At 38.4% G+C, this 25272-nt stretch overlaps 1 protein-coding gene across 3 annotated transcripts in view; it reads left to right on the top strand.

Annotated features, from left to right (window-relative positions):
• Nucleotides 1–25272, top strand: part of LOC122575724 (protein phosphatase PP2A 55 kDa regulatory subunit) — a 42888-nt gene that overhangs the window by 6658 nt on the left and 10958 nt on the right. Inside the window, exon 1 of one of the 3 annotated variants that reach the window (XM_043745070.1) lies at nucleotides 12420–12438. The exons of 1 other annotated variant lie outside the window; for it this stretch is intronic. The gene's annotated coding sequence lies outside the window, so the exon portion shown is untranslated. Of the gene's footprint in view, nucleotides 1–12419; nucleotides 12439–24033; nucleotides 24266–25272 lie in introns of those variants that run through there. One more of the 3 variants, XM_043745069.1, reaches the window with a different exon arrangement.

Genomic DNA, 25272 nt, shown 5'->3' with positions numbered 1-25272 from the left:
ATTCTTCGTCGTTCCTTCTTATTCCACGTCGTTTCTCTATTATCAACAACGACGTTAATTTACATGTAGTGGCAATTTATCGCATCTACACGACGTTGACTTTCGCCTCCCTGTGGGATGGGAAATACCGGTTTATTCCAATCAGCGATCGTTCTAATCGGCCTATCGATCTCTCTCAGCGAAATTAGCTCTCGTTACAGGACAATACAGTGGAGTCGCGATCGCAAACACGGGGAAAAAAAGGTTGAACGAAACAATGAACGCATCGGTTCAAACAGTAACGCGATGGTAAAAATTGCAATTACGCTAATTGGCTTTGCAATCTGCTCGTATGGCTAATGTAAAGTAATCGCGGAGAAATGCTAAATGAAACGTTGCATCGATGCAACGTTGATCCTTAACGCGTTAACTGCCACGCGAATTTCATATATTTTGCTCTGGTTGCCGCGGTAGATTCAAATATATTGCATCGTGACATTTAATTTGTACAAAATATTACGGTCACATGTGCGCACCTTCGTCTGACAATATTATCTACGAAATATTGGCTACGAAAAATACTTGTTGCATTTGTCGTAGCATTTGATTAATTAAGTTCGAGTATATACAAATATATGTATATTCAAATAGTTGAAAACGAGATACATTAGGTTGTCTGAAATGTTTCTTCCGTTTCATAAGGTGATAACAGATGAGCAACAATTTCTGTTTTATATTATTTTATTGAATTAGGTATGATCCATTTCCTTCTATTTCTATTATTATATAATAAATTAATGTAAAACAAAAAACATTGTGCGTCTATTATTTCCTTATAAAACGAAAGAAACATTTCGGACAACCTAATACAACCATGGAAACGAGATGAAGAATCTGATTAAAAATACGCCTCGTTAGACAATAAGATTATGTAGAAATCCTCTCAGCAGCCATTAAGTAAATCATTCTTACGTTGATAGTCGATGAAGTTCATCTCATTTTAGTGATACCGGAGGATTTAGTAACGCGATTGAAAATATCTCGAAAGACGCGGGGCAAATTGCGAGTGTAAGTAGAGCGTTTGTCGATACAGAAACCATCGTGACATTTAATCGAATTTTCTATAAGCGCCCTTCCTCCAGACACGTATCTCCTCTCGTTTATTCTTTCGTTGACAAATGACTGAGAGAGTTGAGGGCGAGGGCAAGGCGAACCGGAGTGTATGTGCTCCAGGAAAGAGAGCACAAGCGATACTCACGAAGCCGGCCTTTCACCTTGAAACAACACAGCCCGAAATAACCGGGCGTTCTCTATTTTCGGGCAACATCTCGGCTGGTCCTCGAGTACGCTTCGCTCTAACGCATCTCTTAGCTGACATGCACATAGCTACGTGACGTCTGCGTACACACGTAGATACCAAGTGGCGATAAATAACCCCCGTTTACCGATAAGCGCCACGCAAATCGTTGTGTCCTTACTCACGTTCCGATGCAAAACGGTACGAGACACGTTCACGAGTCTGCTACCCGGCTTATCTGCTCTCGCAGCCGATGCTATCATTCGCGACATTTACACGTTCGATCGAATTTTTCACGAACGTTTGTATGAAAAATTTCGCGTCCCTCGTTTCATCGCCAGAAGCTAGAGAAACCTGACGTACTACCTAATATGGAGGGAGAGTGTACTTCAGGAAAACTTCTCTTCATTTATGTAAACTCGCCTTCTTGATACGTACAAGCTGAACTTTCCTTCCACGATACAAGAGAACTATGCCGAGAGATACTGCAAAGAACTAAATATTGCGATTAGAGCGCGGATATTTATGCGAATTCATGGTTTTACTGAGATCCGAAGGAAAAGCACGGGGACGTTATTCGCAAAATGCGATAGATACGACTTTAGGAACTGGGCTTTCGAACGGCGATTCTCTGTTGTTCGTTCTAAGGATTCACCGAGTTATTGTCAGCCACGCTTTTTATTCGATTCAGCTATCGTTCCTTTACGAAAACGTGTATCGCATGTTCGGCGATTCTCAGTAATGCAATTGAAGATATAGAATCTAGATAGGAAATCGTTTTTAGTGTTTGTTATAGAGCGTGCTCTATCTTGGTTGTTTTGTACGTCTCTATTCTTTCGCCTGGATATCTCGTTCCGTAAAGCTCCATTCAGATTGGTCAAACTATTCGAATTCAATACGTGAAGTATTGTTCGTTTCTCGAGTCCGAATAATTATTTTCGATACAATGAGGAAAATGGACAAGTGAAATTTCATCGCGTCGCAAAGTTCCTAGATCGCCATAGCAGGATAGTAATTATCACGGCGAAAACGAAGAATATAAAGCAGAGACCGAGAGGCTGAACAATGCGTGCGCCACCGGCATAATTTCCACGATAAGGACCATCACAATGAAACGAATTTACGGATCGTTGGAACTCGGAGGCGCGCGAAATTTCCACGATATTTTTCTCTGTGACGAGGCACCGGTCGACGGCGCCAGCCCTTCTTCGATCCATTTCCACCAGAGACGGAACGAGAAAGAGGAAATAAATTCTGGGTTGTCTTTCGTAAAAGGAATATCGGAGATACTATCGCTAATGCGAAAATCTTTCGATAATAGAATTTGTCGTGGTTTCATCGGATACTGTAGCAAGGTAGAAGCCCCTGTAAGAGATACACTCTGATGCGCTTCTTTTTTCTATTTCTCTGGTCATCCTTCGAGCCTGTTGCGATCCTCGAACTTTTATATTCCAACGTTGCTCTCATTTTAGTAAACAAAAAACATCTATGCTGTTTTGAGAAAACGTTTAACATGAAATTAGAACGAGAAATCACGCGTATGCCGGTGAGAATATTTTCATATCTTGTTCAAATTTGAGATGTTTTTAAAGTTAGTAAATTAGAATTGGCTCGAAGATGACCGAAAACAGGTTTCAGGAAGGAATCTCTATATCGAAGAACGTAACTGAACCTCGAATCTTGTTACGATTCGTGCCACGCAAGAATCATCAGCGAGCTTCTTTCCTCTGCAATGATCAAGTCTCAGTGTCTACTTGGAAAATAGGATCCAGAGAATAAATTTAACGAAGGGAAAAAGATTGATTAGGACAATGAACGTGGTTAGCTTCTGATACGGTCAAAGTCGTTTCGCCGGTTTACCGAAATTTACAAGAGCAGTCGAATTTACGAGACACGTGGCCACGAATAGCAATGAGCTTTGTTTTTCCTTTCAATTTTGTATTTCTTTCCATTGCTACATTGCAGTTCTTTTAACGTTGTTTTATTGCCAACACGAAAATATCAGGTGAGTTGAGGCTAAATTATTAGCTTTAGCCAAAACGTGTGCGTAAGAAAGTGCAGATAATTGGAATTTTATCTTACGAAACAGTTCGTTACAAAACTACAAGTTTCTAAATAACAGAGAAATAAATGGAATTTATTGGACAGCCAAGCAAAGCCTAAGTAGTATACATGTAACTATATAACTATATAAAATGTAAGCGAAACAAAACATAATTCCTGCCGTGTCATAAAAGAAATTTTTAATCTAATGTGTAATACTAGCAGATAATTATTTTACTGAACGCTCATAACGTTCGTTTTTCCTCTATTAGTGTGATTAAATGATACAATTATACCTAAGCTGTATTTATCCATATTGCCTGACGCCTGCAGTTTCCCGCTGCGAACTTCTATGTATTTATGGAAAATTTAACGATGCAAAAATGCATAAAGCTCGCATAATATCCAGATGAAATCATTTTCACCACTGATCATATATTTAAGATAACAATTGATGCTGTTAATGTTCTACTAAATATGTCTTCAGCCCGTAAATGTTCCCATTGTTTTCAAATTTTACCAATCCGATCATGCTAATAGTATCTCATTACGATGTTAATGAAATTTTATAAAGTTTCATATAACGCATATAATATATTCATGAAACTGCTCGAATACCTTCGCGAGTCGCCGTAAGTAACATTTGAAAATATTTTGCAGAAGAAACATGTTACAACTGTCCGTCAGAAGAGATCCTTCGGCCAGAAAATATTTTCCTTTTCCCTTCTGAAGAAGATTAACATTCAGTCGGTTTGGGACGAGCACGAAAGACAGAGAGAGAGAGAGGTCTACAGAGAAATTTGGACAACATAATGGCGCAAGCTGCATTTTACGAAAGACAAACGAAGTTACTTAGAAAATTGGAGGAGAAACCGAGAGATTTGTGCATAATATATTCGATGCGGAATACACGACGGTGCTATTCGCGATGCTTCTTCGTCCAACGAAATGCTGGGATCATAAACAAGGCATGTTGAACACCGAAATCATACAAAAGCCAGAGACAAAGCGATGTTCCGTAGGAACCCGATGAAAACCCGAGCTTGCACCGATACAGATGCGCGTTGCGTTTAGGTGCAGCTGTTGTACTAAGGTATCGCAAAAAAGGGGAAAAGAACGTCGTTGCCCACATTCTCGTTGCAGTCTACAAATGAAGGCTTTTACGCCTAATACCTCGTTTCTCTTTCCTCTTTTCTCTCACACTCCTTTTCCTTTCTGCATTCTACTTTCCGTTCCTTTTTCTCCCAGAAATCGTGACAATACATCTTGCATTTACACGATCTCTCTCTCTCTCTCTCTCTCTCTCGTGTTTCGTTCGTTCGCTTCGAAATAGATCGATGATCCTTAAGCCGCGAGAGAAGAGAACCGATGAATGAAAAGATATTCGTATTTCGTGCATGAGCTTCTCTAAGCTAATCTGAGCCAGGAAAAGGTATATCGCAAGGAGAATAGCATAGACATACAGCGAGTATAAAGAGATATTGGCACGTTATTGTATTCGTTATAGTAATTACATATTAATTAAATAGACTAAGGTATATCGAATTCTGTATCGTTCGATAGTACTTTCGTAAGATCACAAAAATTCGATACTATGACGATGAAACGTAGAAAATAAGGGTATGTACTGTATGTACATTACGTTTGAATTAATCTACACAAGTACGGGTATTAATATCGGAATATTAATTGTTGTATTATTCAGAAAATTTATTTTTACAAGTAACCATCGAACAATTTGAAAGAGACATAGAATGTTCTTCGATAGGGCACAAGTAATAAATCGTAAGCCATAGTGAAATAGCCGTTTGATTTCACGAGATTCGATGTACCTACAGAAACGCCTAACAAAGATATCAACCGTTGCCGAAATTCCGAATAACCGGTAGGTTTATCTTGGTGAAGAGTAGAGTCTGAATATTTTGAAAAGACACTGCGTTAAATTGATGTATTCCAAGCAATGACGAACAGCGCAAACAAGCGGTCAGCGAAGCACATATTACATAGCTTGAAAACGTCAGGTCGGTGAAAAATGAACGCAAACGTTTCAGTACTGTCACGTATTTCCGTGCGATATTGCGCGTAGAATGAAAGACTAAGTCCTGCGAGTAAATAGGGACAATTTAATATTTCCATAGTGGAGAAACTGCGAGAAGAGAAGTCAGTTTTTAAAGCTGCGCGATGTGCCGTATATCTGCTTGTTATTCCTGCATGTTGCTCCTTTCGATCGTATTTCGCATGCGTTTTGCGAGCTACATGCAAATATCGTGCATTCGCGGAACATTATCGTGGCTCATGCCACGGAATACAAACTTTTCAATTCTATCCGGTGGCCGACGAACGCTTCTAAATAATTTGAATGTGTCTGGGCGGGCAAGCAGAGGGCCTTGGTTCCAATTGCTTCGTACGAATTCCGATTGTGTCACTTCTAAATCTACGTATAGCAGGCGGCCTTGCGATCATTCTTCGATGTCTTCGTTAATCGTAACCCTAGAATCATAGCACGTGCTGGCTATTGGCAATTGCGATCGCAGGAATCGGTAGGACAAAGTCTTTTAGTCTCTTGTCCTCGCTAAACATCGTACGCGTTTACCTTACGTTTAAGGCCACGTGTTTTTAATTTCGAGCTTTGATAATCCAAACACGATCTACCGTTTTCATTGCATGCACATGCCTGCCGTTGATTGTGCAACGAGGGTGCAAATGAACCGTTCTATTCGCGATAAATACGGGCGCGGAGTCCTTGTTATCCGATAAACTGTACACAGTGTTTCGTAATAAGCTCTACATACGATACACACAAGCTATTTGTGTAATTTTTAGTCCGTGTCCTTTCGTTCCGATAAATACGTCGAGTAGCGATGGAATCGAGTTGAGCAAATTCTCGTAATCCTGAATCAAATCCGATATCCATGCTTCGTTTCATAACATATAGTAGTTTATTTATCGTCGAGAAATATTCAATTTTCACAAGCTGCTTTTCGAAAGAAGAAGCCAGAATGACGAACTTGTTCCGAAGATCTGCTTATATCGAGTCCGATATTTGAACGAATCGAGCCCTTTACTAATCGGATCGCGAGAGCCAGGTTCCATCATCGTACAAAATTGGTAAGTTTCGAGAAAAAGTTTTAATCCTGAAGATCAGCCACGTTCCGTAGAACAACTTCGAGCCAATCAAACTCAATCGAACTCTCACGGACAACGATCGTGATCAGTTAGATGAAACAGAATGTTTATTGTTCCAACAGGTATCTAAAATCTTGAATATTCCAAAATCAGCTTTCTATTGATGTCCCGAAAAAAAGAAGAAGGTGGAAATGGAACCGAAGCTAACAACTTCCAAAATAATCTAAATAACAGAAAGATTCGTCGAAATAACAGGAAGATAAACGATATAAACTTATTGCGACCTATTTGTGCCTATCACCAACGGCGAGCCTTTTTACTCGCGCTAAAAGACAATTTCTCGACAATGGAAAAGTGAATTGTTGAAACGGTCGTCGTTACGCAGGAACGCGATCATCGGCGTAAAATTTATGCAACAGCACGCGCGCAGTATTCTACGAGCTACTCTTTTCGAATGAAAATATTATCAGTGCCGTTATTTCTTCGGCTCATTTTCCCACTACAAATTGGGTTACGAACACGCGCTTGTCCAACGAAACGTAAAAACTCTCATCGATTTCGGAAGCTCCTCGTGGCAAATCAAAAGTTGACTGTAATTAGAAAACGTAGGAAGCCTATAAAGCACTAACAGTATCGTGCTGTTCTATTAATGAAAATTACGTTGACCAGTTGAGGATTATAATAGCGTAAGTCGGTTTGTTGGTATTCTTCGTAAAATAACATTTCGTGTTTGTTATTATAAAGAGTTCAATATCTTTTTAAGATTATGAAAATATATCTCGATGGAGGGTGCAGTTATAACTTAGAATCAGTTGATCATGAGACTATGATTATATATAATATTTTCAGCAATTATTTAATTTGTTTTTTAAAGATTAACTCATTCTCAGAATGTTCTGTTACAAAATTCGTTTAGGGAATTGTTTCAGTTACCTAAATAATTTGACAAGACTCGTTTCTGTTATGAGACGCTAGAAATTATTTTCTTCATGATGCTCACGCGTTTCCACTCGTCAATGGACGGCTAGCTCGTAAATCCAAATTGAATTCCAAATGTACTTACCCATGATCCTCTCCTTGACCCACTGATCAAGTCAGCGGTTGATTTCGATATAAGTGCAGGCTTTCAGATAGTTTACCCTCGTCGAACGCACTTTCCATGGGGAAGGTGATACTTTGCCTCAAAGGCGACCTGGTTGCAAAAGCTGCGACACGGAGGAGCCAACGATCCCGCTGATATTACTATGGAAACGACATGATGTCGATGAATACGACAGCGTTCGTGATACTACGCCTGTTTCACCCCATTTACATAATATAATTCGTTATATGACGAAAAAAGAATATTGAAAATCTGTCGTTCGCTTTTACGTTGCTGCTTACGTCTAATTGCTCGCACAAAAGCATAAATCGATAGCGTGAACCTCGTCTGGGTGATTACACGTTGACCGCCGCGCGTTATGTACAAGATGTAGTTATAACCCGCTCATTATGATCACTTTGGGACTTGCAATTTTTGATAAGAATAACCGGCTGTCAACATTAAACAGAGGATAACAAATTTTTGTTATTGAACTCAATTTATTACAAACGATTATAACGTTTTTACCACTTATATTTATCACAAACTGTACAATTAATACACGTTTATGCTACATTTCTTAGCTTTCTTTCTTCTCGAAAACAATATAAAACTTATTTGAAAAACTTATCGGCTTTTGTTTGTTTGCGTTTATTAGCTGCTGAATATAATTCTCACAGTCATAATGCTTCTCGAACTTTGTTGCTCTATATCGCACGCTACGACGAACAATTCGTAGAGCTTCTTGCATCTGGGCATTAGTCGCTGGAACTTCTGAAGTTTCTTCCTCTCTAAATAGGTTAGATTCATTATCTTCTGATAATTCGCGCTCCTCTGAAAGACAAAGGGATGCTCCGGTCAAAGTACGTCTCGAAAATAAGGTTCAATTAATACGAATTTGTTAAGAATTCGTCTCCCAGAGTTGCAGTACATTGAAATATGCCACGACATAACGTTTCATTTTTGTAAAATATTCTATCGCACCTACTTGCACCTTTCTCCTCGACGATGTTATCCGAGTTGTTTTTAACCACTCTACAAAATTTAGCAACTCGCGGATTCGCCTATAATATGATCACTGTGGCTACATGATCACTTCAGTTTGCTTTCGCCTGTGAATTCACAATGGCAAAAACGTTCGCCGCGGGTAAACTTCATTATTTCGTCTATAGGTCGTCTATAGCTTCGAGAAAGATGCTGGCACATTCGTCAGTATCCGTTCGGTTAATGTCTGTGAATATTTAGCATGTACGCGTTAGGTTCCACATAGCGTTCGAGTGCCTCGTAATAGAGCAATTGCACAATTTACGCAGCCTTTTAGTGGAATCATTGAAAGCCAGTTCCAACCGCTTATCAAAGATGAACAGGACTGGGATAAATCGACGGAAGACGGCGAACGTTCTTTGTGAGCGCGATGCTTCTACGTTTATTTCCAACTAAATCACTTTACGGAGTAACGAGCATGTTGGATGAGTAGTTTCGTTGTAACATCTTTAACAACTTCGTCGACAGCCACTCACAAGTATTATATATATCACATGTATATATCATGGTTTACGGAAGTATTCGAGTACTTATCAGGAGATTATTTTATGAATATATCACGTGCATTATACGAAACTTTTTGAAATTTCGCTAGCGTTATAACGTGACACGATTGGCACCATTACATCTGCAAAATTGAAAGACAATCGAGTGTTTGCAATTATCTAAAATATATAAGCGTTGTTGGTAATATCAGTGTTTATTAAAAAATACGGTTACCTAATGCCAATTCGTTTTTGTCATATTGCTTCAATTATAATCAATTATGTGTAATACATTTAAGCAAATATCAATGGTCGGTAGTTGAGTACTATCTGTTGGATTCGAAGATAATATTAATTTTTAAACAAACGATCAAAGTTCGTTATTCGGTTATTGTTTTTAGCTAGCAACATTTTCGATTCTCCTGTATTTTACCGATATCCATATCTACTGCTGCCGCAAATTGGCTAATACGATTATACATATTTATACATATTTATACCGATCTCGAAGCGTGAAAGTGCTTTCTGTTAAAAATCTCGCGTGACGGTGGATAGCGAGAACGCGTCACGGTTCGTGGAAATAAAAACAAACGGACGAAACGGCAGTCTGCGAGTTTATTGCAGCTGGGCAAGTTCAATATGCGAGGAAAAATTGGAATATCTTTTTTCCATTTAACACATTGCCATTGTTGCCGTCGTACTTCTTTTCGCGAATAGCCAACCATTGTTTTCTCCTATTGGCAAGCGGATGGAACGGTCGACGAAACGAAAAGTAAAAAAGCTTATACGAAATTTTAATTAAACCATAGATTTTTAACAAAACCGGATTTATCAAACAGACCCTCGCTAATGCGTAATGTGGGCTTTAAAGTATGAAAATTATCTGCGAAAAATTCTCTATTGTCGCGTGTTGTTATACTCTACTTGCATAAATTGCCTAGCAATCGGCTTAACCTTAACCCCTTAACAGTCCAGTTATGGGTTGAGCTTGATGAACGCGCTTGATGAACGCGCGCTGTCCAACCCGTGACTTACGTATTTCGGTTGCGTATGAAAAATTCGAAGCGAAAAATTTTTCACGCTTCTGTCATACTTGTTTTATAGCGTGACAAGAGCATATAGAGTGGTTTATGAAAGTATTTGAACACTCATAGAAACGTTTCTGAATATATAAAAGATTTCCTATGACATACAACGCGATACGACTGCATATTACGGTCATATTCGTAGTTTGCAGGGAATATGAAAATGTGTATAGAAGTGGAAGATTCAGTTTTGACAAACACACGTATCATAAAATTGACAAAATATTCAGTTATTCGCTGTATTAGTACTAAGACCATCAGAGTGGTTCAAATAACCAACTCGACATTTTTCAATCCAGAGATCTTATTTCACATAGAAATTATCGAGAACTCGAATGATTTTTGACAATATATTTGAACGAAAGGTTGCTCTTCCATTTTGACACAGGTTTATCTTTCTGTATTTCATCTACGGTTGTTTCAATGTTAACAAAATCTCGATATTTTTAATGAGATCGTCTTTCGCACTGATCGTGCGCTTAAAGCGATCACTTATACCATATACTAATTTTTTATCTAGCGCATATTTGCAATAAACTTTCATAAAAACTTTATAATTTTTACATACATCTCTAATTTGCTTTCAGATTACACGTAATGATGATAATCCTGACAGGCTCGTTACGGTGCTAACGATATTTCAAAAAGTTCCATATGACACGTATAATATATCAATGGACGGCAATTGTTCAAATAATTTCATCACAAGCGCCAGAAAAAGAATGCAAAGAGATATTCTGATGTTTGGTCTCGCAACTTCGTTACGAGTTAATAAAAGGAAATAAACGGCGACAAGGGTGCTCGTTCGAAGTGCAAGATAATTGCAGGCAGCGTGCATTAACGGTGCAAGCGGCGCGACGTTGCGTTTCTTTGGCACGCGGTTTCGCGAGTCAATAAAGCCACGACCTATTGATCCGAAAGGTCCTCTCTCTCTCTCTCTCTCTCTCTGCCTCTCTCTCTCTCTTTCTCTCCTTCTCTGTCTAAGCTGGTTCTATCTCGATGTCGAAGCCGAGTTGGCGCGTAGTACGGTAGGCCGAAGATAGACACACCTTCAGACGGGTGGCCACTAGAAATCCATGGAAAGCTCGCAAAAGTTCTATCAACCCTCGATCTCGAGACTCCTCGCTCTTGCTTGCCTGCGCTGTAACGTCAGCTGCTGACAACGGTCCTTTTGCCTCTGTCGTCGTGCTGCACGCTAATCACTTCGTTACCCAGCGGCCAGATGTTTTAACCACCTTAATTTTACTTACGACCCACCTGTTATTTCGTCCGTCTCATCTCTCTTTCTTCTCCAACTTTCGCGTTACGATTGCGAAGGGTCCTTCGACGGCGCGATGGTTCCTCAACGTAACGAAATTCGAATCGTTGATCCTTTGTTACGCGGTGTTTACTGTTTAACCTCTTAGGTACGACGCGCCACTATAGTGGCTTTCGCCGATGTTATATTACGATGCGCCACTATAGTGGCTCACTCTTCTGACTCATTCGTTCACCGTTCGAACTAAATCTTTTTCATTTGTTTTGCTTCACACTTCTTTTGCCCTCACGACGTTTGATAACAGCGTTAACAATATACAGACAGAATATATAGTCTTTGTTTTTGATACGCCAGTGTCAGGTATCGATTGTTACTTCTCGTTGATATAAATTAGGTGTTCTTTTTAACTTGCTGATAGAATCTTCAACCTCAAAATGTCGCTTCAAAATAGAAAACGAAGAGCGATTTGAAAATTATTAAAGTAAATTATTCAAGCTAAAGTATATGCATCATATCTTTAAGAAAAATTATAATTCAGCTATCAGAAACTTCGCTCCAATGTGCTTGCGTAAGGAACAGTATTATCCGTCGCACATTGCAGAGCTGCATCGTTTACACGTAATTCGCGTCGAACTGTGTCGTACAAAGAAACAGCTCCGCACAAAATTCAGCCGTATCTAAGAGGTTGATAAGTGTTTGGACGTTTCAGCTAATTTCTAGTAACCAGATCGCGAATATCTATGCATTTCTGGGAAATTTAAAACTGCACGGAACGTACGTCGTGCAAAACGATGTGTACAATGTACGATATTAGCTAGAAGCACAGCAGTCGTTTTGATGCTCAGTGAACGATACGGATCTCTGTTTAGCCTCTAGCTTTCTAGTTGTGAATTTAGTTGTGAAAAATGTGAATTCGCATAAACATCAGCGATCTAATAACGATAGAACTTGAATTTTAATGCAATATGCAAATTAGTGATGTGCGTATAGTAGCTGCAAAAAGTATTATAGGTAACATTGAGAATACATATACCTATGTTGTAAGTAGTAATTTATTAACTTTTGAGCTGATGGTAAAATAATAGTCGCTTTTTTAGATAAACCGTTTCAAATGGTCCACACGTAACTGTTTACGATAAAATGATTTTAGCGAAATGGTGTTCTGTGTTCATAAAACGCTTAACTTTCGTTTGGACTTAGGCACGCAACGTGATCAGCTTAGATTATTCTGTCATTAGCGAATCGATCATACATTTTTTTGCGTCTACGAGTATACAACGCACTCTAAAGAGAATTTCCAGATGATCATACACTTTTTGTCAGTCCTTTTTTGTCAGTTCTTTTTTTGACGTTGACAAGGTTACCTTCGCTTTTTATGAGGAAACTTACCATTTCATACAAATACATATATATATCTTTTAGTTATCATAACATTCAGTCATCATAACAAATACTTGTAATTCTTTTTTTAGATTTGAAATAATATACGGAGAATCATAACTATGATATCTTAAATGTCATGCTACGTAACACAGTTATTAATATTTATTAGGGTTGAATCATAAATAATCGCCGACGCTGGTCGTAAGTTGTAAGCTTCTCGGAAATTCCAAATAATTCCACAGCTCTGTGTCGTAGCTGTGTTTGCTTTATCTTGCAGAATTGAGGAGCTCAAAAACAACAGTCAGCAAGCGTAGATAAAGTACTACATAATACAATTTTTTTCTAAAATGAGAAGGTTACATTAGTGTACGGTGATGGAGGAAGGAAATTTTATATACTATTTATATATACTTTAACTATTACCAATATGTTATAAAGTTATTAATACGAAAGTTACTGAAACTCATAATGTATCAATTTAAAGCTTTACTTTATCAAAATTATACAAAATTCTTTAAACGGGCAAAAATTCCAGCCGCTAATTGTCTATAATGAAATCGCTTGTAATACTTGAACAGTAATTATTCCTACATATATCTTGCCGTTTCTGCGTCGTTAGGATTTTCTCCGACTTTTCTCGTCTCGCGTGTACATACTGTATTACTTGTTATTGTTCGTCCGGAGAAACGATGTCATTAACTGATCTCTCAGAAGGATACCGAGTATGAATGACAGCACAACAGCCGTAGCTTCGTCAATCTTGGGAACGTTGGCTTTGGATTTAAAACGGAAATCTCGAGCCTTCGGGTCGGAGAACCGGAAATTGCCGAGGCTTAAGGAAAATCGTGAACGGGTTTGCGAAGGTGTCCGCGAGACGCGAAACGTTTCCTCGAGTTTCTCGGTTCGAAGAGATTTCCCTTTAGAAGGGATTCTCCTCTCCTAATTCAGCGACGATTAAACTATTTGAAAGATACACTGACTTCTGGTCGACTAATTTGTACAGCGTCGAAGACACTGCGGGAAAGTTTAAAGGGCAGGCGCAGATTAAAGTTTTAGATCGATGCATACTTGGGTGTTCCGGTCATTTGTAAGCAAAAATTTCCTTCACTTATGGCCTTCGATGTAAGACAACCATACCTTATGCATAACGCGGCTCACATAATGTAGTCATCACGTAAAAACATTAGGGAGAGAAAAATTTTGTACATCGTTGATCTAGAAACTTTGTTACAAATTTCTGTTCTATAGAACAAATACATATGTTCGATCGTAGCGATTCATTGGTTGGAGGTATCGGTTGAACATTATCGATATTTATCACCGTTAATGTGCTATTTACGATTTATCACGATTGTCGGGAAACTCGTATGGGCACAGTTATCGCCGAAATCGTCTAACCGTAGCAAATTTCTGTCCTTTCCGAGTCGATTAACGGGCCGATGATCACCGTATGCACGAAAATGCCTGGGTGATCTGCATTCACCGAGGCAACCACAAACCTAGCTCTTCTACTCTCCGCTTTTCTGTAATATTATCCCCGATACGATGCGCATGATTAACGCGGGAAATGTTGCGCTTGGGAATATCTTTTTTATTATGTCGTGGAACAATGATATGTTACATATTATTATCTGTGATAGATCATTTCATTATCTTATTTTCTCCGACCATTTTTCAAGCAGTTTTATTATATTATCATCCATTTTTTGTATCTTCTTATACCTTTTATATCTATCGGAATATCTTTCTGTAAAATAAGAGGAGAAAAAGGGAAGAGCTAGGAGAGCGTACGAGCAAACGAAGAAGTAAAAATGAAAGGAAGAAAAGGGAGCTGATGATTCTCATAAGGATTATTCTGTCGCCTCGTGAAGATTGTTCTTTTTAATTGATAATTATTCACTTGTTTGTTCTATTTCGTAGTACGAATAAACAAAGAGAGAAAGAAGCAAAAGGAAAAGAATACCAGGGTAAGAGAGAGGAGGAGAGAAGAAGGAAAAATGGAAGATATAGCAGAGTTTTATGGTTCCAAATAAGAAGTCTGGTAATTTTTCAAAATTACCAAGTAGTCTTACTTTAGCGGAAAGATAAAAGCTTTCTCTCTTTATCCTTTTTTGTCGTCTTTTTTTTTGTTTGCTAATTTAATGCATGTCGTGCGACGTGAGTTGTGTACCTGCGTACACCACTTGAAGCAACTGGGTCAGCAGCGTGTACGGTAATTGGCAGCACACTAATTTCCTTACAATTAGTTCGTTGACGGCGTGAAAGAGTGCCTGGCATACAATGATACCTGTATGTTCAACTTCGTTGTTACGTTAAAAGTTTCGTCAACTTTTCCACTTCCATCGTATCAAATTACAAGCAACTTAAGACCATTACCACACACATTCTGTACATAAAATATCACGCTGTATAAACCGTGCGGATTATCCAGCACAGTATCTACAGAGCTACGCGAGAAACGTATTCCATTCTATATGCTATTTTAGTACCCAAAGTACAATAGAATTGAATTTGGTTAAATATTTATTGCATATCCAGTTAAATACTAGCTCTGCTACGCATAATTTTCCATCGTATAATCTTCTAGAGCTTTGTCGAATCTGTACACAGTTCTGTACTCTCCATCGGTGCTTAAAATATCCACTTGTCCTTAGACATAAATCGGACAAGTTTTTAATCAACTGAAATAGCATGTAGTTCACTTGTGATCCCTATGCATATTTAATATCGCGAATATCAATAGTAGTAACTATTTTATTACTGTTTCCAAAGAAAACAGTATTTTCACAGTGGTTTGCACAAGAAGGAATTCCAATCTTGTATCGAAATACTTGTATTTAACTCTTTTAATTGTTCGACGCACATACATATATGCGCGTAGAACGTTTTTCTTTTATCATAATCAAGAATGCATTATCATGCATTCATTTACCCATTTTTAGCATTAGTTGTTTCTATTATACATAAATTGAATCATTTGCATCGGCAAAATTTGAGGAAGAATTTGTATCTAAACTAGTTATGGAGGAGACAGCGAAGTAAATGCATCGATGTTACGTAAACGCGATACTATTGAATAACATAAGCAATCAACTTAAACAATAAGAAGCTAACAATAGATAAAGTAACTGTTTTGTGAAGATACGAAAGGTGTATTGAAATAATATTTGAATTTTTCGGTAGTACGCTATACAAATCAGACGCAATATTTTACAAAAATGTCCACAATTCAAAAGAATATAATCTTGTCATAGTCCTACAAACGTTTCTTTGAACCTCGTGAAACCATAGGGATAGAGATTCGTCGTCCTTGACAGCTTGCGTTCTCTTAGCGAACGATGAATTGGCAGATAGTGAATTTAACGAATTTAAACGGAAAAGAGTCGTGAATTAACAAGGCGTTGCAATGAAAGTTTTGGGACCGGTTACAGAATATTTATACCACGGTTACAGAAACGCTAGCAGACAGTACTCAAGTACAGTAGTACAAGACCTACCACTCGAATTATCTAGGCCACCTGCTTGTAGAGCAACTGGCAGCAGCGTCGAGCCTCTTACTTCGCTGACAGCGCTGAAGCTCATCCCCGTGTGTATACGTTACACGTATAAAAGCTTGCTATAACCATTTACAAGCGTCAGCCGAAAAATAAAAGCCACCCACACAAACGTCTCGCGACTAACTCGAACTCGCGAGTTTTCTTTGCTAGCATTTTTCCTTTCCTTTGACGCAGCTGAAATCGGGTTACACAAAGATGGGCTGGGTTTTCGATGGGTGCTTATTAATCGGTAAACTCGTTCGTCGAATTTACAAACCGTCGTAAATTGACACCAATAGATGACGACAGAAACGGTAATTTGCTTATCGCAACGTAACCGTACAAAGATGATGGGCAGATTTTTGGTTGTTTCTTAGCTTAAGCGATTATTAATGGGTAAACATCAATGCGTATTTGGAACATTGTCATAGCGAAAAATTGTGCTCGATCATCCTGAATTTTTCTGTTGTAATGTTTTTGTAATTTGGACTGGAGCGGATGGAATTATGTGGAATTTTATGAAAGTGATTTGGAGTATACGAAGATAAATCTTTCTCAAGTATCGATTTAACAGAACAGTTTGAATTATTAAAATTTATTGAACGATCCAATGCAATTTAATACAATCGTGGCATTTATTTATGGAAGTAGCTTCGAAGGTACCGCACGACTTTCCCTCGCACATTTTAAATGATCTCGATCGCAAAGCGTATATTCGCATCCTGCTGTGGATTTCCATCAATTGAATAACCCGCTCCATCCCAGTCGTTCGCATACTCTTATCCGTTCTCAATTTAACTTGGTCGCGTAACAAGAGGTTGTTACGAACTGTTACGACAACCGGCGAACTAACGAGTGAGAAACAGTGAAACTTCAAGACGAAACGGCGCGAAAACACGTTTGATACCGTTCCGATACTCGAAGAAACTGCGATTACACACTCCGTTGTATATCACGCTTTCACGATCCATGATAATACTTTCCCGCACGTCCAATGTCTTTATAAACTTTAACTTTGTTAAAATGTTGCTTCTGGCAAATCCTATAGTATAACTTTATAAATATCAAAGTTCTATCAAACTTTAGAAAATAATTCTGTCTTACTATAAAAGATTAAATTTCATATACATCGCACCTCGCTATGATACCTTAGCACTAAAACTATCCAACCACTAAAAAAATATGTAATAATAGAATATTTTTATATTTATTGATTTATTACGTTCTTACAGAAGGAATCCCGTGTTATGTAATACAGTTTTGGTATTATTAATCCATCTGCGACTCTGATACCTAAACGAGGGTTGATAAATTTATAAAATTGTAGAACCAGTCATTTTGACTGCTATGGTATTTCTGGTGTTAACATCTAGCGATCTAGCGATCGATCCGAAATTTTCCTGATATCTGATATCGTCATATCGAATGATACGCAACAAATATTTTAAAAACATGTGGCAAATTGTAGAAAACGAGGAAACTGGTTGGTTGATCGGGGTTCGATAAACAGATAGCAGGACCCTCTTACACTTTGACAAGTATCAGTCATTTTCACTGGTGTTGGTATAATTAGCCTTGATACAAAGTTATTTTCAGTTTGAATACATAAAGAAACAAAATAAAATTCGTTATATTATTCTTTTAGTTATCGTTGCGAAAGTCATCATCATTGCAGGGGAAAAATATAACATGAAGTAGGAATTTTGAAATAAAATTATAAGACCAGACAATTTGACTGGTGTGGTAGTTCCAGTGTTAATAATAACGAGTATAGTAATGCAATAACGTATAGTACACCAATTGTATATTATTTTATGCATTGACATTTTTGGTATTTTTCGGTTTTTTTCTTCTTGCGTAATATATTTTTCTATATACTTCGCACTTTGATTTCAACTTCTATACTTCGGTCGTTGGTAGCTCCAACCTTCTTCAAGTTACACTTTGAAAGAGGAAACATATTCTTTAGTTGTTTCGTCGTTATTCGAATTTGCAATTCGATCGAAGCTCCAACAACCGACTTCCGCGATACGCATAAAATCGTGTATGCCTGTTGAAAACCTACAAAAACTCACACGATCCGTAGTAAGGATTCACCAGGATGGCCTACTGGTACACTTTTATGATCCCTTTAACATTGAGCGTTGACCCACTATTCCAGAAGAACGTTCGTGTCTGTTGGCCTCGGGGTTCCTACTTTATTCTCGTTATTTTTTAATATGTGCATGTTCCACCCCGATGCAACGTAAGCCAATGCATTCTCCATAGAATGGATCCTGGTATTAAATGTCATAGAAAATGAAAGGAAACATGAACGATTCATCCGTTGGATCGTTCCACTTAAGAAGAGGAACGAAAATTGACTCGCGGAACTACTAAGTACAGTAGAACATCGATTATCCGAATATCGATTATCCCGGTAAATATCGTGGATATTCATTCGTCTGTGAAACACGAGCCTAATATACTGTAACGTCCCTGGGCCATCGGCATAATTTCTATCCGTTATTTATTCCAAAACTGTTAAGTTTAGTTGAAGTAGCGTATTTCTTTCTGGTTTCAATAAATTAACGTTATAGTTATCAAGACAAGCAATACTTTAGTACCTTCGACGTACTAAAATCTTCTAATATTTTGACAATTTTGAAGAAAATTGACGACGTGTTGAAATTTGCAATTACTTGCCTGTAAAAAATAAGAAATGTGACTCGTCGCGGTCTTCCTATGTTGGTCTCTAAGTGAAAATTGTTGGAGAGCCACGGGTACGTAAGTAGGAGTTATCGTGATAGTCAGTAGGTCGTGAGAAAAGATTATACCACTAGTAGTAGCCTTTGCTTTCTCAGTTTGCCCCTTTTGAAGGCTACGAGAACGTATATGAACAGCCTGATAAGAATAATAATGTCGATGTGGTAACCTCGTCGATACAGGCATGGCGATTTTCTCGGAAACAAAGACTATGCGATAGTAAAGATATTACCATTGTCTCGTACATTATCATACATACATAGTAAGCATTGGAACACCTGGACTAATATTGCCAGTGAAAGTGAAATAGTACACTCACGTAGCAAAAATCGACAACTTACAACTTACCATTTTATTTGTCCATCCACGAACTATATTATTACCCAGTAAATCATTGTACAGGAAGGCCTTGTGTAATTGGCTCGAAAGGTTGATATTTTTTAAACCTAACTCAAGCCTAATTCTCTTTTGTTACAGACAGGAATAAGTTGTTTTTCGATACACATCCATTATTAATCGTCGATCAATTTCGATATCAAATTATTTTTCTTTACATCACTGCATAGCAACTAGAATATAAACCAAAGTTAACGTGGCGTTTGAAAGAGACCGCGTTATCTCTGAAATCTCGTGCTGAGTAATATCAAATTATCATGATCAAACTCCTTCATTGTCATATTAACCACAATGTATAAAAATTGCAGCTTTTTTTTGGAATGTTTTATAGCTATGAGAAGCAGATGTAGTAATCCACTTCCTGTGTCCATTACACGCAATAACAATGCTCGTACGATGATGTTTGTGAAGTTGAGAAGCACGAGGCAACGTGTCGATGAGCTCGAGTAGACGTTTAACGATAGCTGGATTACCTCTCGTCGCAGTGTAATAATTAAAGGTGCCAAGTGAAAGGTTAAACTCTCCACATGCACGATTATCGATCGTGTCTGCTTTCCAGCAGTGAAAAAGAGGAATTCGTTTTGTCATGCTCGAGTGATCCGCGCAGACTCTTCGAATATCTTTTGTGTTCGTTGCTTTGATTTCGAAAAATGACGAATGGCAATTGGATTTGTCGTTCCATTAACAGGGACATTAATAAATATCTATGGAATATTAGCCGGTGTCGGCAAGTCGAGAGGAATGACAATTAGAAAATGGAAAATTGAAAGGTGAAAAAGCCCCGAAAATGATCTCTGCCCGACATGAATCGAGAAGTAAAGTAGGGAAACCTTTATAGTCGGCCGTCTCCACCTTTTCATCCGTCGCAACGCCGTCATTATTGTCATCGTTCTCTTTGCCGAGGGTTTTTAATCAAGAGTTCAAGGGACAAGAAACTAAAGATGGTTCGATACTTAGAGGTTAAACGCGATATCCTTAGAATTTCATTATTTCAGCGGTATCATATCGCGCGAGTATTTCAAAAGTGTCACGGCTCAGACAAATTTTTCAAGAAAGACGAAAAGTTAGCTTGCAGAAGTATTAAAGGATTTAGAAACTTACAAAAATATTATGTATACGTTTAATTTGCATTGCATCAAGGAACAATTACTAAATATTGTTTTCGTAATTTTCCACATCTAACCCTGGAAATCTCCCTTTCGTGTTTCCTTTTTAAACAAAGTGTGGCGGCACTCGACAGTAAACTTTCCAACGGTTTCTGTCCCGTGGCTCGCTACACAAAGATCCTGTTTCTGCGGACAAGATGATTGCCAGATGCCGATACATTCGTACAAAATATTTTCAGCTAGCCTAAGGACCCGCTATAAATCTTAGGATTTATTTTAGCTAAAGGACAAATAGTCTTTGTCTTACCAGTCCCTAAGTCTACCACTTACTACGGGCAGACACGAGAGATCTGTTTTTTCTCACGTACGATGCTTCCCGCTAGCAACTTTCTCTCAAGGGCAGTTAGCATTCTTTTCCAACGACCAACACAAAAATTCACCAATTAACAACGACGTCCATTTCCCTCACTTTCCGAACCAAAGCTTTCCTCAACGAATCCGATGATCTCGCATCCTTAGACATACCCCATCACAGTTTTCCTTCGCAGCAGCATCTTGACAGAAAGTGAGTCGTTAGCACACAGTCGTTACATACAGGTCGTCATACAACGGTCGTTACGGTCCGAGTCAATCATCAATCCAAGTTTTCGGCATCTCGCGCAATCATCGTCCGAACTCACATCGCATCACAATTCATCGACCAGTAGTCGAACTGTTAATCGCGAATCGCAACCGATATTAGTAACCGCGAGTTCTGCGCATCAGTATACACAAAGAATATACGTTTGATAAATATTTATTATTAAATATATTCGAATGTTCCTTCAGCACCTATCACGACCTAATCACCTCAAAAGGACTAAATTATTTTGAGTCGTAACATCTTTTAAACACACGTGCAATATCGTCGTATAATCCAGGATAAAATTTTACACAGACTTTTTATATTCCGATAGAATAGTACGAGAAAGCTAAGTCCCATCAAATACAGCAAATATAAAGAGGGAATCGTTCTTTCAATTTCCGCAGCGCGAGCAATGAGTCTAATTAAAGTGACTTCTCTCGCGCGTTCTTTGAACGATTCATTTAATTCGGATACTAAAATAGATCGTTGTTGATCTAGTGCTCTTATTTAAAGAACTTGACCTATCCTTTTTAACTTTCCTTCGAGCTTGTGCTAACTTGTAAATACAAAGTGCTGAATAAAACAGGGAAATATGAAATCAGAGAACAGCTCTCGTATCGTAAACGTGATATAGACAAAGCTATTTTCTCTTTTTTACAGCGTTGACACGAAAGCAATCGTGATTTTTTATATCTATTTTATTATTATTATTATATCTTTTAATTTTATATCTACCTAAATCGCCACTACAATTTTATGAAATGTCTGCGTTACCTGGGACGAGTGACCCGAGCGATAAAGTTGCGTGATGAACGATACGTGACTGAAGATCAGAAAAATGCTTAGATAGGATTTTCATCAACATCAAAGAATGATACAACGAATGCACGTAAATTGTCAAATAAAAAGTATACCTAAAACTACCCAGAAATGTGTTTCTCTTATTAACGGCCAACAAGGAATATTTCTTGTAAATAAGAAAAATTCGACCCTGAATGAATTACGAATCAGCGTTAAATAATTTTATCAAGAAATTCGTTCATTTCGTGTTTCACGTCGCAATAAAATCACGTTGCTCTTCCGGCGAAGCTACTTGCAAAATTCCAACAGTATTTCTTCCTCGAATCGTCAGCGTATAAGCATAATATCCTCTTGGGATAAAGTTCGCCCATAAAGGACGAGTTCAACGTCTTTGAGAAAACTCAATTAAAAATTTGAACGTCGGGATATTGTTGAAAAGTTGTTGTAACGATCTCAGGGTTGTATATACGAGAAACCACCGCAATAAACGAGTATTTCGAACTCGGGAGATGTTGCGTGCTCATAGTACAAACTTCCTACGCAAAAAGAATGAATTTCAAGCTTAAGAAGCAGTCGGAAAATTCTCTGGCTAGACGCCAGGGATCTTCTGTCACTGCCATGCACACTTCGCCGGTTTAACGAACTACCACCCGTCTGCGATCACCCCTCTTGCTCATCCTCTTCCCAATCCATAGTCGTGAAACGATTTTTTCAGCCATGTTAAAAAGTTGTCGCGCGTTCGAAAAAAAATTCGCGTCGGGTTAAACGGATTCAACGACTTCTATTCTTTGTTCTCTGCATTTTAAATGTGTACAGAGTGGCGAGCACTAATTGGTTTTAATTGTTTAAAATGTCAGACCGAGATCAAATACGGTCCTTGGCCATCGAGTTGGGACCATTTGTAGCTTTCAACGTCGTTTGCCTTCTTCTTTTTCTTTTTAATTGAAAGGTACAAACCAATTTTACATATACATATGGCATGGGTAATTTTATTCAGCGTGTTAAATCATCGTAGTGCCGATACGATCTTTGGTTATTTATTATTCAATCGTTTTAAACTCTCTTGGTAAAGTATTGAAATATGGTAAAAGATGTTTAGTAAAAATTCTATAGAAGATATCGTATATATGCTTTAAGACAACCTCCTTGCTAAATCCTTAACTTTCACATGTATTTCGAACCCTGTTGTTTCGTCTCAATAAAGGCAGAAATTAAGTAAATTTTCTGTACGGTATTTATAGTCTGAGCTTGGGAAATTGGAGGGTTAAATTTATCTCTTTTCGCTTTCGAGTTATTAAATTTTCATTCGGTACCCAGCTAGACAACCTGTTCCCAATGAAGCTAGGGGTAGTTTTTTGTGTTTCTCATTCAAACGAACGTTATCACGGGGAGTATTGTAGAAAACTGAGGGGCAGATCATTTAGTTTGAGAATCTGATCCACTTGCAGATTAGCTCGATGACCTTAAACGCGTTTAAATTGCAAGATTAACCGGCAGTAGCGATTAGCGCTAAAGATTTAACCTTGCCCCATTCCTGAAGGTAGGTACATTAATTCTGTCGCGTTCGTTCCAGTACACAGACAGTACTTCTGGATTAAAGGTGTCTTCGCTCTACTTTTATACGTCATCCTCGTCGTGTGTAAATTTTAGTTCTGTGTCAGAACTAAAAAATTCAATAGCTCAAGGTGAAATGGTATTTCGAGTGTTTAGTTGCATCGTGCAATTGGTTGCCTCATTACCGAAGAATTCGTTCGTGAAAAACAAAGGTATTACCTTCGAATATGCTCAAACAGACACACACACAAACGCGTGCGCGCGCGTCATCGTTCCAAATTAAAGGTTTTATCTCACGGCAAATACTACAACCACATGAATAAACTCGTGGTACAAACTTAAGACACGGTAAATATGTACGCAAGTATAACTGACACCAATAGCCAAGTATAGCAACTTCGTAGAACATAATCGGATTATGATGTAGTTTATATGAAAGACACTTGTATTATTCGTCACATTCGGCTTTGTTTTACATTTCTTTTATTGACATTAGCGAGTGATCAGTAGCATCCTCGGTCATCGAAGTGTCCGGAGGTCGGTACAAGTTTGACGTGAGGTTAAGCGACACTGGTGTTAATCAAATTTCAATTTCCATCCGCCGTCAGGTCGGCGCGAGGGGCTCGTTCGTCGATTTCGTCGAATTAATAGGCTGCGTGACGTAGAAAGCTGATAGAGGAGGATACCGGTGTAGCAGTGATCCAACCGGCGCAACACGAAGGTTAGAGGATGTTACTACGAAATATCTATGCATTGGTTTATTTATATAAGCAAATTATTCGCTTGCGAGTGAAATCATTTGATATTTTGTATTTGAAATTATTTCTGATTCTACTGTCTCAAAATATCGGTGCTTCATAGTCCGATGATCATAACTTACTTCTTAATGATTTGGCAAATCTGTCTAAGTAAGTTTTCATAAACGTGCTAATACGTGTTTGGATGTTCAACCGTTTAAAATTATTTTTCTTTCTGTTATTTCATATCATAGATTCTTCATAGTCCAACGTTTCAAATGAGATCATTTTTGCACGTGTCAGGAATTTCTTAATAATTTAAATTTACACAAGTCTTTATATGTGTTCCAATACTTATGAACAAGGGTGTACCTACGCTCGTGTTCTTTCGGTTAAGGTCACATTTGCGTTTCAGATCTTCGCATAAATTACGTGCCTGTTTATTCGCATTCTTTGCATCTTCTATTGGCGCCTACATCTGGCGTCGATGTCAATGTCGCAAATGACATCATTATTAAATGAAATTGCAAGTGCTCAAGCGTGATCTGTAAGAAGAAGAAGAAGAAGAAGAAGAAGAATTCAATCTAATCGGAGACACGAGCCGCGAGCTATACCAAAGAACCGTTTCAACCCTTGCGCAGTCGTATTCGCGCCTCCCTCGTGCCACTGCTCAAATGAGTTTACCCACGTTCGGCTACCTGTTGCCTTCTTTTCTTTCTTTTCACCGGTCCTCTGATAATATTTACGCATTTGCGCGTCAGACGTCACTCTCTCAAGGGTGTACCTACACGGAAGAAGGACGCATTCACGCACGCGTCTTTCAATTGGCCCCGCTGCCATTCTCGTTTTGCGCCCCTCGCGCTAACGTGATATCCCACTTAAATCGAGATTAAAAGCCGACGCGTACAAAGACCGGCCTCCATGTGAACGCTCACATAAACTTCTTCCGGGTTCTGCAGATACTACGGGTGCTTACACGACGCCGTAAAGA

The sequence above is a fragment of the Bombus pyrosoma genome, linkage group LG15 (assembly GCF_014825855.1).
Source record: "Bombus pyrosoma isolate SC7728 linkage group LG15, ASM1482585v1, whole genome shotgun sequence".
NCBI lineage: Eukaryota > Metazoa > Arthropoda > Insecta > Hymenoptera > Apidae > Bombus > Bombus pyrosoma.
The sequence above is the reverse complement of the archived record's forward strand: the minus strand, read 5'-3'. Positions and strand labels throughout refer to the sequence as shown.